Source organism: Augochlora pura, chromosome 11, assembly GCF_028453695.1.
Source record: "Augochlora pura isolate Apur16 chromosome 11, APUR_v2.2.1, whole genome shotgun sequence".
Taxonomy (NCBI): domain Eukaryota; kingdom Metazoa; phylum Arthropoda; class Insecta; order Hymenoptera; family Halictidae; genus Augochlora; species Augochlora pura.
In genome coordinates this window covers 19,427,237-19,441,592 of record NC_135782.1, presented here as the reverse complement: position 1 = coordinate 19,441,592, position 14,356 = coordinate 19,427,237, and the positions used below count along the sequence as shown (strand labels likewise).

At 50.1% G+C, this 14,356-nt stretch overlaps 1 protein-coding gene across 6 annotated transcripts in view; it reads left to right on the top strand.

The window, feature by feature from the left end:
- Positions 1-4,159: 4,159 nt before the first annotated feature.
- LOC144476781 (uncharacterized) overlaps positions 4,160-14,356 on the top strand; it is a 237,388-nt gene continuing 227,191 nt past the window's right edge. For 2 of the 6 annotated variants that reach the window (XM_078194001.1, XM_078194006.1), the window contains exon 1: positions 4,684-5,712. The gene's annotated coding sequence lies outside the window, so the exon portion shown is untranslated. Of the gene's footprint in view, positions 4,649-4,683; positions 5,713-14,356 lie in introns of those variants that run through there. The other 4 variants (XM_078194007.1, XM_078194004.1, XM_078194002.1 and 1 more) reach the window with 4 other exon arrangements.

The following is a 14,356-nucleotide window of genomic DNA, read 5'->3' as shown; positions in this document are numbered from 1 at the left end:
CGTTGGAAAACACTGGTATAGAGTGGGTAAGTTGATGCGAGGATCGAGTGAACCTGTCAGCAGGTTCCTTTCCTCGTGGCTCGAATAATCGAATGCTCGAGCCGGTTGATCGGTGACTACTTTCGCCGGGCTCGTATTTCGAGTACACGGTAAGCCATGTTCGATAATTGGCGTGGTATCGTTGTCGATCGATAGATTACCGTGGAAAGCCATCGCGTTGTTTGACGCTCGCCGAGGAAACTGTTGTCGGTGGAATCCGTAAGGAGGTTTAGCCGCAAATACTAATGGCGCGCCGGTTATACGCCCGCGTCTGTCGTCCCTCGTTCTCCGCTCCCAGCCTCGCTCGCTCAGGAATGATACGATGAACGATACAAGGCGGAGATAGGTTATTATACGGCTGTGTTGTGAGATACAATACGCAACAGCGAAGAGGAGAAGAAAAGTGACTAACGGGGTCGACAAAAGCCCGGCGAATCTATGCGCTATCTATGCAAAAACTTGTAAAAGTATATGTCGAAAGTAAATGAATTGAAACAATCTTTCAAAGGATTCGGGACCACGATGAGTGGTGGCTTGAAAAAAGTCGCTGGACATGTGTATTGGAATTAATTATCGGTAGCTGTAGGGTCTGGAATGGGTTAAATTATGAATATAACGCGACCTAACCGCAGGGGAAAGGGGCTCAGTTTTACAATTTTACTGAACGCCCGGGATATGGGTGCGGGGTGTTTCTACACTGCTCGCTACAACGTGTCGAATTACCTTAATTAGAAGTTGCACGTTCTTCCGCAACAAATACGCGCTAATATACCCGCTCAAAAATATTGGCTATCTGGTTACCTGCGCCAGCCAGTCAGCCAGCCAGCCAACATCCGATATGTAATTAAAACCATGCCGAAAGTTGGAGATGAAACGAACGCGATTTCACCGAGAACCCTGTTTATTAACCCTCTGCTTCCTTCGATTGACACAATTAACAATAAAACGTCTACGAAATGAAACTCTTCCAATAGAGCGTGACCCCTCGACGTATTTAGGGGATGTTCGTCAGCCGTGTCGATCTAATAACGCGACGTGCCCCCAAAACAATGCAATCCGAGGCTGCTCTATACTTAAAATATCACGGGTTCTGCGAAATGTAAGAACTATCGAATCGAGAAACATTGGAATGCTTCCAAAAAAAGAGATCATTACTTTGCCGTGGCTCCTGGCTGGCCCTGGAATCTCTCCAGAAGATATATAGCGCCGACTCCTAGTGTAATACCGTCGAAGGTCTGTTTTTCGAAAAGCCGAAATAAAGCTGGGATCGTGTTCGTGCAAATCCTTTCGGTCGGCGCGAAACGGCCGCGTGCGGCTTCGAGTTCGAAAAGCTGGTACCGAAGAATTCTAAGGAGTCCTTTGTTCCAGGCACGCGACGTTGTCCGCTGGCAGCTCGGCCACAATTGAAGTCGCGATTCCGCAAAGTCTCGAGGCTGGCGACGAAAAAGGGAACAGGTACATAAATCGTTGTATCGCCGTGGCCAGGTGTCCTTGCATTATTCAAAGTTAAAGTCACACACGGTCATTACGATCCCGCACAATCCCGTTTTGTTTCCGCGCGATAATCTCGTCGCGGACCGGCAAATTGCCGGTTGCGCGCGTGTGCGAGTTTTCCGAGACGGGGCGAGGCACGGTCGGCCGGCTGCATTAGCTGTATAATGCGGTCCCGCGAAACCTTGCCGACTTACCGAAGGCGTTGAGTAACTTTCGTACGTGTCTAGTCACGATTCGCGGCGGTGTCCAACAAGTTGTAGACACCGTGCCGGTAAACACAGCGGCCGATCGAGACTGCGCGACATTAATCACTGGAACAGCCGTCACTCGCTTCATCTTCGATCCCGCGGAAGACGTTGCTGTCGATCAGAGAGGCTAACTATCTCTCGACCTGCAGGCACCGCTGCCACTGGCCGCCCTTCAAACCTCAAATTTCGCCTGGGTTTAGAGCAACGCGTTCCGTCGCATGTACACGCCCGAAGGTGGCAAAGTGTTCTTGAAATTATAGCGAGACATGTAAAATGAATAATACGTTATCGGTCACTTTAGAGTAAGTTTCGCGATAACCCAAAATGAATTTTAAAGACCAGTTAGGAATTAGTGTAAGTAAAATGTGATCGACTGAATGTGCTACATGAATTCTAAGAGGACAGTTTCAACGTGACATTAGATTTTATCCGACCAGCTGGATCGATGGATCACGAAAGCAACGCGTAATAGTTTAACAGCTTAACAAGGAAGCTTCCTAAATTGTTATTCACTGTTCACGAGATTTCGCCCGAGCCTCAATTCATTAGAGACCGACTATCGGCGCATTGATAAGTACACGTGAAAGAAATACTTGTTCACTTTGCCAGGCATTTGACCTGAATACCTACGGCCTGTTTTCAGCTCGCTCGCCGCCTCTCTCCCCCTCCGACTGTTGTCTCTCTACTTTCCTCGTCCTCTCTCTTTCTCTCTCCTTCTTCCCCCTTACTCTTTTCCTTTCAGCGCGCCCTCCCGCTGTCTTTTCTCTCCACCCTTTCGTACATCTTTGCAGCTCTTGCACACGGGGTGCTTCTGGCCACTTTACATAAATAACACGGCTCATTTCTTTGCCACGTGAAATATTAGCGATGAAACTGCGCCAGTATCGCGGCGAGAACGATCGGCTCCGATCCGTGGTCGCGCAATCGCAGTGCCATCGGATTATTTTCGGTCCTCGGTGAAGCAAATGCGGTTCGAAACTGTTATCTTTGACGTCGTGTATCTCCGGAATACATACAGCGAACGCTGAACCGCGATTTCGGAGCGAACGCTGAAATTTTTAGACGCTTCTTCATTATTCAAATCGAATCTTTGGCTCCTCTCCTTTTAGCCGAATTACACGATCGGAATATTACTTTCCATCTTTTAAGCTGCAAAATCGAGAGTTTGCTACGTTCGTACGTTCACGCGTTTATTCTCCTTTTTTCCTTCTTTCATTCTTTATTGCGACGGACGCCATGTTTATTGCCACAGAATCTATCATCGCTCGGATTTTGAAGTTCCTTTAACGAGTTCGTACATATACGTGTTCCATTGCTTACACAACGTCGTGTCAGAGAAAGTAAATATACCCGGAACAAATGGTCTCGCCGATAAAAAGTCGCGCGCGATGTAAGCGGTGCAGGAGGATTTCCTCCGTCCGAGCATGAACTCGGATCTGCATCGGCTCAATTAATTACCGGCGCGGGACCGATCGACGTTCCTCGAACCGAGAGTAACACCCAATTACTGTATCCCGTTCGCGATCGGGTTCAACTTTCTTGGCAGATTCCTTGAGCGCACAGCGGAGCTGCGGTTTCGCCGCGTCCCAGCGCGTCCCGGGTATTCTCGTGGTGAGCAGGCGCTGCAGCATTATCGCGGCGCACGCGGTCGCTCACGAATTCGGAGTAACGAGTAAATTCCGATAAGTTACCGGTGTGTCGGAAACTTTGGTGGGAGGCTGCCGGCGGGAATAGTAAGAGCAGAGAGGCGAAGCACGACGGCTTGTTTCCGAGGGGAAAGAGCGGGAACGCGAGACTGCTCGCGGGTGGACTATCGGCCGGAGAGCGGGGCAGGCGGGCTCTGTGTGCTCGCGAGCGGGAAGAGAGGGACGAACAGGAGCAGGAGCAGGAGCAGGAGCAGGAGCAGGAGCAGGAGCAGGAGCAGGAGCAGGAGCAGGAGCAGGAGCAGGAGCAGGAGCAGGAGCAGGAGCAGGAGCAGGAGCAGGAGCAGGAGCAGGAGCAGGAGCAGGAGCAGGAGGAGGAGGAGGAGCAGGAGCAGGAGCAGGAGCAGGAGCAGGAGCAGGAGCAGGAGCAGGAGCAGGAGCAGGAGCAGGAGCAGGAGCAGGAGCAGGAGCAGGAGCAAGAGCAAGAGCAAGAGCAAGAGCAAAAGCAAGAGCAAGAGCAGGAGCAAGAGGCGTAGAGGGCGCAGGCGAGACAGAGGCGGGAGGCGGAGGGGGCCGTCAGGGTAGCGAGAGGGGCAGAAGGGGGCAGCGGAGGGTGAGCAGGGCGGGAAGGAGCGGTGAGGTTGCTATCGGCGAGCGCCTCCGTTCGAGTCGGTGGAGTGTCGAGTCGGCCCACGTCGGCCTCGATCAGCCGCTCGGCGCTCAGTTCGAGTCGGACCTCCGCCGTAGCCGGATCGTGTCATATTGCCTGTCTGCGCTGTCTCTCTCTCTTCTCCTCTCTCTCTCCTCCTCTCTCTCTCTCTCACTCCCTTCTGCGGGCAGGCGCGGGCGCGCGCGCGTTCACAGTGTCTGTGCATGTGGGTTCCCTGTTCTCCGTCTGTGCCCCCCTGTCCCCCGCGACGACGACGAGTTCCGCCCAGCGAGAAAAGAGTGGAGCCGAGGTTTCCTGCAAACAAGACGCATCCTCGACACGGCAGTTGTTTGTTTTCTGGTTTCGCGAAGTCGCGGTGTCGCGGTTTACGCAAACACCGGAGCCGTACGCGCGAGGGTCCCGGCTGCGAACAACGACGCAAGAGGGACGAGGAGAAGAGCCGGAGCGTCTACGCTGCAGCATCGGCGTCGACGTCGCCGCCGTCGCAGTCTTCTTCGTCGCAGTCGTCGGCGTTGTTGCTGCTCCGAAAGTGTTTCCAGAAAGGAGAGAAGTAGGTTAGCCTCGCCGCCGGCTTTCATTTCCCCGACGAGCCACCGCGTCTCTACGCCTTTTACCGCGAGTGTGCCGGGTGTGCCGAGTGTGCCGAGTGTACGGAGTAGTGTACACCGAGTGCAGTGTTCGTCGTCAGTCTCCCCGATGTTCAACCAACGCGCACTTCTTTTACGTAACGAAAAGCGCGTTAGAACGCACGCGTGCGCTCTATATGGTCTCGCTTTCCGTCCCCCTTGTTTCGAGCGAGCATCTTCGATCATCGTTAACGCATCGCGCTCCCGTCCGCCTTCCATCGGATCGGCCGTTTCACTTTTCCTTATCGCTCGAATTATCGCGTTAGTTTCGGCGTCGGACTCCGTTTTCGGATCGCGTTCGCGTTCGTTCCCGTCGACGGTGTTGTCCCGCGATCCCGTTCGTTATCAAACGGCCCCCCACTCGCAGCCGCGTTTCGATTTTCCCTCCCCGCCGGAGCAATAGTCGAACCGTTCGATTTCTTTCGATTCGAGTGTGGCCGTCGACGGGAACGGAGCGCGCGTCGCGTCGCGTCAACCGTCCCGCGTACGCGTCAGTTCCTGCCGAGTATCTGTCGAGTGCGGTACGCTGCTAACGTTCGCGCTTTTCAGCTGCAATATTTTCCTCCTCCGGATACAATAGCCCGACGGTTCCTCCGCGGACGCGCAGAGACGTTGGAAGCCCGGCGTCATTCAATCACCGACTCGGTCGCCGAGCCGCGCCGCGCCGCGCCGCATCGAGTACTCTCCATTGATGCAGCCGCGTATTGTTTGTGGTGCTTCTCCGCTCTTCTATTTTGTCCTCGTCCCGTGAAAAAAAGGTGTGCTTCGGTTAAACCTCCGAAGTGGTGCGCGACTGTTTCTCTTCTGCTTGTGTGGGTGATCTGAAATCAGTGAGCCGAGAGGAATAGCCGATATTGTTCGGCGGCTTCGAAAGAAAGTGAGAGTTTTATTGTCAGTGCAGTACTACGGTTCTCGTTCACTGTGGATTATTGGATATACTTTACGCTCTCGACCTGCCGACGGACGGCCGCGCTGCGCAGCCCACCGTTTACGTGAGTATCGTCCCGATCGGTCGATCCCCAGCTTCGAAAACTCTCGCGCGACCTTCCCCCCCGCTCACCGCTCGCGTTCAACTCGCGACTTCCGGTACCAGAACTTTCTCCTCCGAACTCTCGCGAACTCCGCGAAATATCAGCCGGCCCTAGAAGGTTGCCTCGTTTTTTTCGTATCGAATCTCGAAGATCGCGTGCGCGCGCGAATCACGAGGATAACGAGCGCGGTCGCCGATCAAAAGAACCTTCGAACGGTTGCGTCATCGACGGAGTCGTGCGTCGCGAACAGGTTCGCGATCCAAACTACTTTCGATAGGATTGAGCTCTCGCGTTGGATTCTGCCGATCCGTAGTCCTCTCCGCCGCGTTCGGGGGTCCCCACGGATATCGCGGCCACCCGAGAGCGATCGCGCTTCCTTCGACCGTCAGTTGTTGTGTAAACTGCAAAATGGCGGCGTAATCTTGTCGAAGGAATTGTTTGCTGTCGCGAAAGCGCGCTGTAAACGAGCTCTATCGCGTTTCGTACGAGGCCGCGCGAGAGATCGGCGACGCTGGAAATCTTCGCTGAATTTTCGGAACGAATATCGATAACACAGGTATCGAATTGTTTTTACTATACCGCGAATGCGTTCGCGCGTTTATGTCGTTCCCAACGGCTCCGAAAATGTCTCGCATACTTTGAATAATCTTGCTCCTCGTTGGATATTTCGAGAGTATTAATCGACAACCTGTACTGTGTCAAAATTTGGGGGTAGAGGTTCGTCGATATCTCTCTATAATTCAGCGCAACGTCTCGAAACAGCGGAACGTTTGGAAATCGTTTCTAACCGTTCGCGGAATATCGATGCTCTGGGAATAATGATTGGGTTAGGGGGCCAGTTTCGGGTAGTAAGGAAATTGAATTGGCTTCGTTACTGCTCTTGGCAGCAATCATGACAGTCGAACGAATATAATCCGCAACCGCCATAAATCCCGTTTCGCCGACTATAATTTCGCGGGCCCCGCGGGGCTGTGTTTGTAAACAGTTTTTTTCCGCGGATCCGCGCGCGGAATATTTTTTCGCGTCATGGTTCCGGTGATTTCATTTTTTTTTCTCTTTTTTTTTATTTGCGCGAGCCGAATGAAGTTGACTTCGAAAAGCTGCTGGCGAGCCCGTTCCGCATCGCTGCACGCCAAAATGTCATTTTATGTATATGGTAGTTTATTCGCGAAAGATCGTTACCGCGTTAACAGTTTATTTATAATGCGAAAGGTTACACGGTTCCCGGAGCGTTTCGAAAATGATCATTCTTCGAAGAATTCATTTTTCCCTTCATTCATCCTTCTCCATTTTATTTCATCTTTAGTAGCCCATCGAATTGGTTTCCACGATTTTTATTCCGTGAATATTTAGTTCGTGAATTCAACGTTCTGCGGCACTTTTTTCCATGCAGTTGCATGATTAATATAAAATTAGTACAGTATTGAAATAAACAAAGTTAAATATATAAATTGGGAAAGCAGTTGAAATCAATAAACATTCTAAACGCGTGTACAGGTGTCCATAGTACCCGAAGCCTTAACAGGTTGAATGCCACGCCAATTTTACCGGGATTGTCCGTGGCGCCACGATGAAATTTCCATTTAGCGATACATATAATGTTGAAATATTATATACAATAGATAATTTACAACGTATAAACATGTTTCAAATGTTTTATACTGCATCCATTTCTTCACACCACTACATCAACGATGATAATAATAAGAAATTATAAGTGTTGTCTTTTGTCTAACTTTCTTATGTTTTTTTTAAATCCGGGTACGCCCGGTCACCGGTGGTCCCCATGGCGTCACGGCCAAGTTAGGTGCCGGTCACCGGTGACTCCCGTGGCATTCAACCTGTTAATCATATCGCACGTTCCACCAGGTTGAAAAACGACCAACGATCCATTGCGATTCTTGGCGCGGAAGTATTAGCTTATCGGGTGAAAAGAATGTTCCTCGGGAGAGAAATTCGTCTTGAAAATTCGCTTCGTTGCCACTCTGGTTCGATCTATTTTATTCTCCTGGAGATTGGCTTTGGAAAACATACAATAATGAATACTGAAAATCCGACGCTGTATATTAAATTCGCAACATTTAATATTGACGATTCAACATTGTATATTCACTACACGACATCGAATATTGCTAGTTGTACCTTTAACATTGAATGTTGAACATCGTACCTTCAACATTGAACATTTAGTATGCAATGTTGAGCTGCCTACACTGAATATTCAACATTAAACGGCGAACATTCAATATTGAAACGAAACGTGAAGCAGTGAACACGACCATTCAAGATTGACTAACAAACGATCGAGTGACTCGTAATATTCGCCGTGACACGAGGGATCGCGATGGAGGAAATAGGAGCGGGAACGCAGGTAGAAATACAATGTAGTCGGATGAATGGGGTCGTGCCGGCGCGGCGGGGATGTTTGAAGAGGATGCATGGACATGAGTTTAAATTGAAAGGTCGCCGCGATACGGGACGAGACGAAATTCCAGAAAGTGTAATTAAATATGAAGGGATCCTTTAATACGTAACCGCTCGATCCACGGGGAGGCAATCCCGCGGATTCCGCGCCTCCGTTCCGCGAACGTTTTCGCGCGATCGGCAACCCGGCGAAATTTTAACGACACGCGTTCGGACAGCTGTAATTATGCTGCACCGGACCTCCCTTTTAATTGTGTTTTAATGACGCTCCCGAGCGGTTTAATTAACATCTATTGACTCTCGGGTTTATCGAACCGGTGCGGCGGGTCGCCGCGGCTGTAAAAAGCCCCAGGGCCGCCGAGGGTCCCGGCCAGGAAGAAAATATTCTTTATCGTCCGGACAATTGTCCATAAACTGCGAACGTTCGCGCGGGACCGCGTCCCTTTCAGCAGTTTGAAAAACCAATTCCATTCGTCCGTTTGGCGTCGTTGGTGGACAAAGTTTGCGACCAAAGACGTCTCTTCCTGATTCTTTCAGCAGCGAATCGTTCTCCGTCGACGCGGAAACTCGAACATCGTTTCGATCGCAGATCGGTCACCGTGGCAGAGCGAAACGTCGGCTGCCAAAACACATAGTTTCGACAAATTATTCGTACGAAATTTTCCGGCGCACAATCATTGCGCAGCAGAAAGCATTGCGGAAAATAGGCTCCTCGCTACGAATCGAATCAGCCGGGGAATAATACGCGAAAATATACTACCTGTTGCAATCGGGTCCCGACAGCTTTTTATTCCGACCCCCCGTTTGTCGATTCAGCGACTTCCCGGGGGCTGGTCCGCCATGGTTCCCTCGTGGTCCCCGAATCGGAAATCTAACGGAGTGAGAGGCGATTCTTTTACGGCCGGCTGACGTCCGCCACGCTTTTAACTCGACGCCGTCGACGCATCGCCGCTGCCGACGAAGAGAGCGACTGCACTTTGCACCGGCGGAAGGCAGAACTTTCAATAATTACTCGCAAAGCGTAACCGTTTGCAAGCAAATTAATTGTGGGATGTCCGGGTAACCTCGTTACTTGTCCGCCGCGCGTTCTCCGCCTTCTTCTTCCTCCTCCGCTCCGCTCCGCTCTGTTCCCAGCGGATACGCGCGCGGACGGATCCGGCGGCTGGTCGGCCGTAAAACGTCGCCCTATTACACGGTCCCTGCAAAATTATCGAATTATTAACTACACCGTTTCTTCGTGGCGGTGCTGGCTGCTCTCGACGCTTATTACTTTACGGCGAATCGAATGGCCTAATTCCGGCCCTTCGATGTTCTCCGTCCCGTCGCGCCGCGCCGCGCCGCGCTGCAAAATGGCGTGCAATTTATTGCTCGAAATATTACGCCCGGTGTTCGTTTTTTCTCTCGACTACTCGTCCTTCGTTCCCGCCGAAACCCGATTTCCGCGGAATTTCGCGACTCTATCATCCCCTGATACAATCGCTGGGAAGCTGCGAGACAATGCCTTGTTATCGCACTGTTATCGCACGAATTTTTCGCGGAGCAAAGAAATTCAAAAAATATTCCAATTACCATTTCCTATACAAGAATCGTCGGTAATCCTAAAATAAGAAATGGACAACCGGTTACAGTGACCGTCGCGATAGGTGCCGGGTTATATGTAGTACCTATCGTTAAACGTTGAATATTAAATTCAATGAATTCAGTGTTGGCCATAATATTGGATTTCGTGCAGGAAGATTGGTAATCTATTCACGGCGGAACCTCGACAAATGTTCGAATAATGGAGCAGTCGCTTAGTCGGAAGGCGGTTCAAAAATTCCGCCGGTCTATCAAATTAGTTTAGTCGTTTTAGATCGAGCTATTCGCGGCCGGAACGAGTTTGGAGGATCAATAACTCGGGGATTAAAAGTTCGGTTAATCAAGGATTGCTCTTTGCCCTGGTTGCTCTTAATTGGAGAATGATACGTGAATATTCAGCGACCGAGATTCTTATAGCTCGAGCGTTCCCGCGATAATGAATCGTTAAACGACAGAAAAGTTGCGGCGCAGTGCCGGCGATTAATATTACAATATCTCCGTTTTTATTGCAAGACATTGTTAACGAAATAAGGCTCGAGAAGCTCGCGAAACGGCTCGGTCGGAAGGATGGCGGGAAAGCGTTGCGCCCACGGTGACGCGCGGTTACGTAATTCAGAATATAATTAAAGAGAGGCTCCAGTCGCGACATTCGATTGCACGAGTTATGGCAACGATGTGTCCGGTTCTTATCTCTCTCGCACACGAGTGACGTTAACCTTGTATTTTTATCTAGCCGCGGCGATTAATGTTCCTGCAACGACGAAGGTCCGATCGCGTTTACGAGCGCAGGTTTCTTTCGATGCTCGACGATTGGCACAATTAGCGCCACGATTATCCTACAAAACGGTTCTTAACCTCCTGCCTGCTTAATCTGGGACCGTCTCCCGTTGGCACTGACCTAGCCGTTCGATGCTAATGCGTTGCTAGACGCATCCGGTTTTGATGCTTCATTTATTCAACGATGATTCACTTGACCCGCGGTCTGCATCGTTAGTCCGTTTCTTCGTGTCTTCGCTCCTCGCGCATTCTCGACGACTTCGCGAGCCAAACTCCGGTTCGAGGGCCAGCACTTTTGCTCGCATAATATCTCGAGCCGGTAAAAAAGTTGAACGGATTTCGAAACGAATTCAAATTCAACACGTCCAACAACGTTTCTACGAATCGAATAAACAATCAGAGTGTTGCGCGTTTTCAGTTGCTGGATTAGAGTCTCGAGAAATTGATTTTCTGATCTAGAAACGAATGATCTACCCTACCAAGTATTCGAATGATTCACCGTTGATCCGCGCGCATCGGCCGATAGCATAAATCGTTGGCTCACAATGGACCGCGGCGTTCTGTGTGTTACTCGGCGTATCGCAGTGGGGCAGGTTCCTGGAAAAGCGTTTCGTCCGGCCGTAATTTATCGATTCGTTTTCACGTCACCGGCAATTGGCTGCAATTTACGAGGCCTGTAATTTGACACGTCGCTTACGCTCCGAGATATTTGGCGGGAAAATACGACGCAGCGCCGAGGATTCCGGGAACAGGGTTTTTCGAGGAGTGGGAGGAGAACGAGAAGAGAGGAAGAAGAAGTTCGACTGAGATGTTGGGAACAAGGTTTCTAGGAATGCAGGCGTCGGAGTGGCTGAGTGGCTGTGCTCGACGACCGCTCGCTTGTGTGCGAGTTCAGGCTGGGAGAGTTGTTCGGGATGGCCAGTGCGTGGCGAGCTACGTGCAGTCGGGATCGGGATCGGGATCGGGATCGGGACCGGGACCGGGACCGGGACCGGGACCGGGACTCGGCCTGTGAAAAGAATACGGAAGGCTGTTAATCCGCGCGTCACCCGATCCCGTTCTATTATTATTCACGCGACAGTAGTTCGAATCCTTTAGGCACGTATCAATCGGAGGAAACAAGTATTCCAATCGCGACCTAAATCCTCGACAACTCGGCTTACTCGGAGGCTTTAACTCTCGTTCCTCGCTGACGATCTTGATACACAGCGTGTGCTAGCTTAATCATAAATTTGTTGATGTTGCACAAGGAATATTGAAATGTTCAGTATCGAATATTAAACATCAAATATTCAATATTGAACAGTGAACATTGAATATTAAATATTTATTTAACATAAACTACTTCAATTCATTCAACATTGAATATTGATTTTTGAACCTCCAGGATTGAATATTGCTTATTGGAAATGGCATAAAAGTGGCGGCACTAAATTGTCTGCACGTTTGCACCGGACTCGTAGCAGAGTAGCTGGGATCTCAAGTAGTGGCATGAACACTGGAACAGTATTTACGTGAATTCGAATTACATAATGACCCACTCATGGGTGTCGGTAGCCCGGCAATGGGTGGCTTGTGGAAAGGATCATCGAGTCAAGAACAGGAGCGGTTCTCATGGATAGTTAAGTAGAGAGCCTCGACGAAAGAACGCAGGGTAAACGCGTTTAGCCCAGTAGCTCGTTCAACGACCGGAACAGGGTTCGGTTTGATAGTAATACGAAAAGTTTCTCCTCCTTCGCGTGGATTCTGCGGATTGTACGCGACGCGGTGCGACGGTGCGCAGAGGTCGCCAACTTTCCTTTTTCACTCGGAAATTCAGCAAGAATCTCAGCGTGGTTTGCGCAGGCTGCGTGCACCGTCGAGAAATAAGTATGCGAATGAAGATCTACGTTCCAGCGCGGCGCGGAGCTGCCTGCGCTTATACACGTTCGAAAAAGGATCCTCCGGTCGCGTGTTCAGCATTGCCTCGCCTAAGCCGGCGAGATTTATGCGGTAAGCTTCGGGTCGACTCCGTCATAAGGACGCGTCTTCCTGCCGCGGTCCCTGCGAGCCTCGAAATCGATACAGGCCCTCGCCGAGGGTCCCAGGCTCCCTCTCGAGGGTTTTATCTTCCCGGTAATAAATAGGCCTAACGCAGAGTTCTCTCCCTTTCGCGATCGCATCCGTCTTACGCGGCAGACGTCCCACCTAACAGCCTTAATGTGTCCTGCGTTAGCGACGATGGAAGTCAAAAAAAACGACCTCGACGCGATTCAAGACCATGTTTGCTGAATTTTATCTGGTCGAATTCGGTTGGCTTATCGTTCCGCAAACTTCGTCGAACGAAACGTCGAGCGTTTGTTATAATATATTTTCTCGCTTACCGAAGCTCCGATTCTCGGAGGTCGAGCAAAGGACTTTTTATGCGTTTTCGAGAAACGTGATAATGAACGATTGGTAAAAACGTCATAATGCACGATTGGTAAAAACGTCCGTGAAATGTAAGAAGATACCGAAGAGAAACGACGCTTTGCAATTTGTTGCAGGCGATGCTAAATCTGCGCAGTCAGCAAATTGTAGATATAAATTTAGATAAATTATTATTTCCTTTATACTTGCGGATAAGTCGACGTCGCATCGATATCAAGATTTATCGACCCGTCTTCTAAAATGTTCAGCTACAGAAATTCAGGCCAGTGATCAGCCAAAAGAAATTTCGTCCAAGTCGAAAATTTCATTGAATCTGTATAAAAATTGTAGAAACAATTGTTCTATCATCGTAATTGAATGAAAGGTAAACTGAGCGAAAGATCTGTTGAAAAGAAGGAGTAACCCCGAAATCTTCATAGTTGCGACCTCGAGGAGAAATTTCCCAAGTTCGCGACGCGAATAGCAACTCCAGTTCTCGATCGAGAGATTTTCAAGACTAGAACGATCTCGTGGATCGCGCAGCTAACGACCAATTACAGTTCCCGTAATCTTTTCCGGGCGACTCGCCGTGGAAGAGTGCAGCTCGAACTGGTCTCTTTGCCGAGATGAATTCGAAGGAGGAATCGCGTTTTCTTTGACGGTACTTCTCGAGCAGTTGATAACGATCTGGAAATAATTGGAATAATGAGATTGAAAGTAGCCGAGTCGAACGGTAACGGGTTTAAAGGTCAAACAAGCGATCCCGCCGGAAAACGGGAAACGGAGGCGGAGGCGGTGGCGGAGGCAGAGATATACACGTAATTTTCCGTGATCTCGACGCGGCGTTTTCCGGAAATAGGAGGAGAGACGGCTTTTGCGATGAAAATTCAGGCCCGATGGAAAACGCCATTAACGTTCGCTGCTCTCGGCGCGTTCTTTATCCCCTCTTCCTCTGTCCCGCGCGTCTTTGTTCGAGTTTACGGGAATACTCGAGCAACCGTTCCGCCATTGTGCGACCGTGTACGTATAATAAAAGGTTACAAAAGGTCAGAGAACATTTGAGGCACCCCCCGATCTCTTCGGGAATGAAAGCAGGGAGATTTTCCGGACGCCGGAAAAATGTGCTCGCCATCTGCGAGCAGGTGTCGCCAACGAGACCTGACCCTCTCTTACACCAACCCCCACGACTCGTACAGCCCTCTCCAAAAGTATTAGGACACCTGTTTAGTTCGCACAAATTGTAATACTTCATTCGATACAGGCCAAGTTTAAGGGTCCACAGAGATTTTTGCCTCTTTTAAATATATTCCCATGGATCTTGTAGAAAGAATACAGTCTATACACTATATGTATATGTTGGTAATCGGAATCGCCGCGACCTTTGAACTTTGGCACCTTTGACGACCAAGCGAGTGCGTTTCTACGATCGAAGGACGCG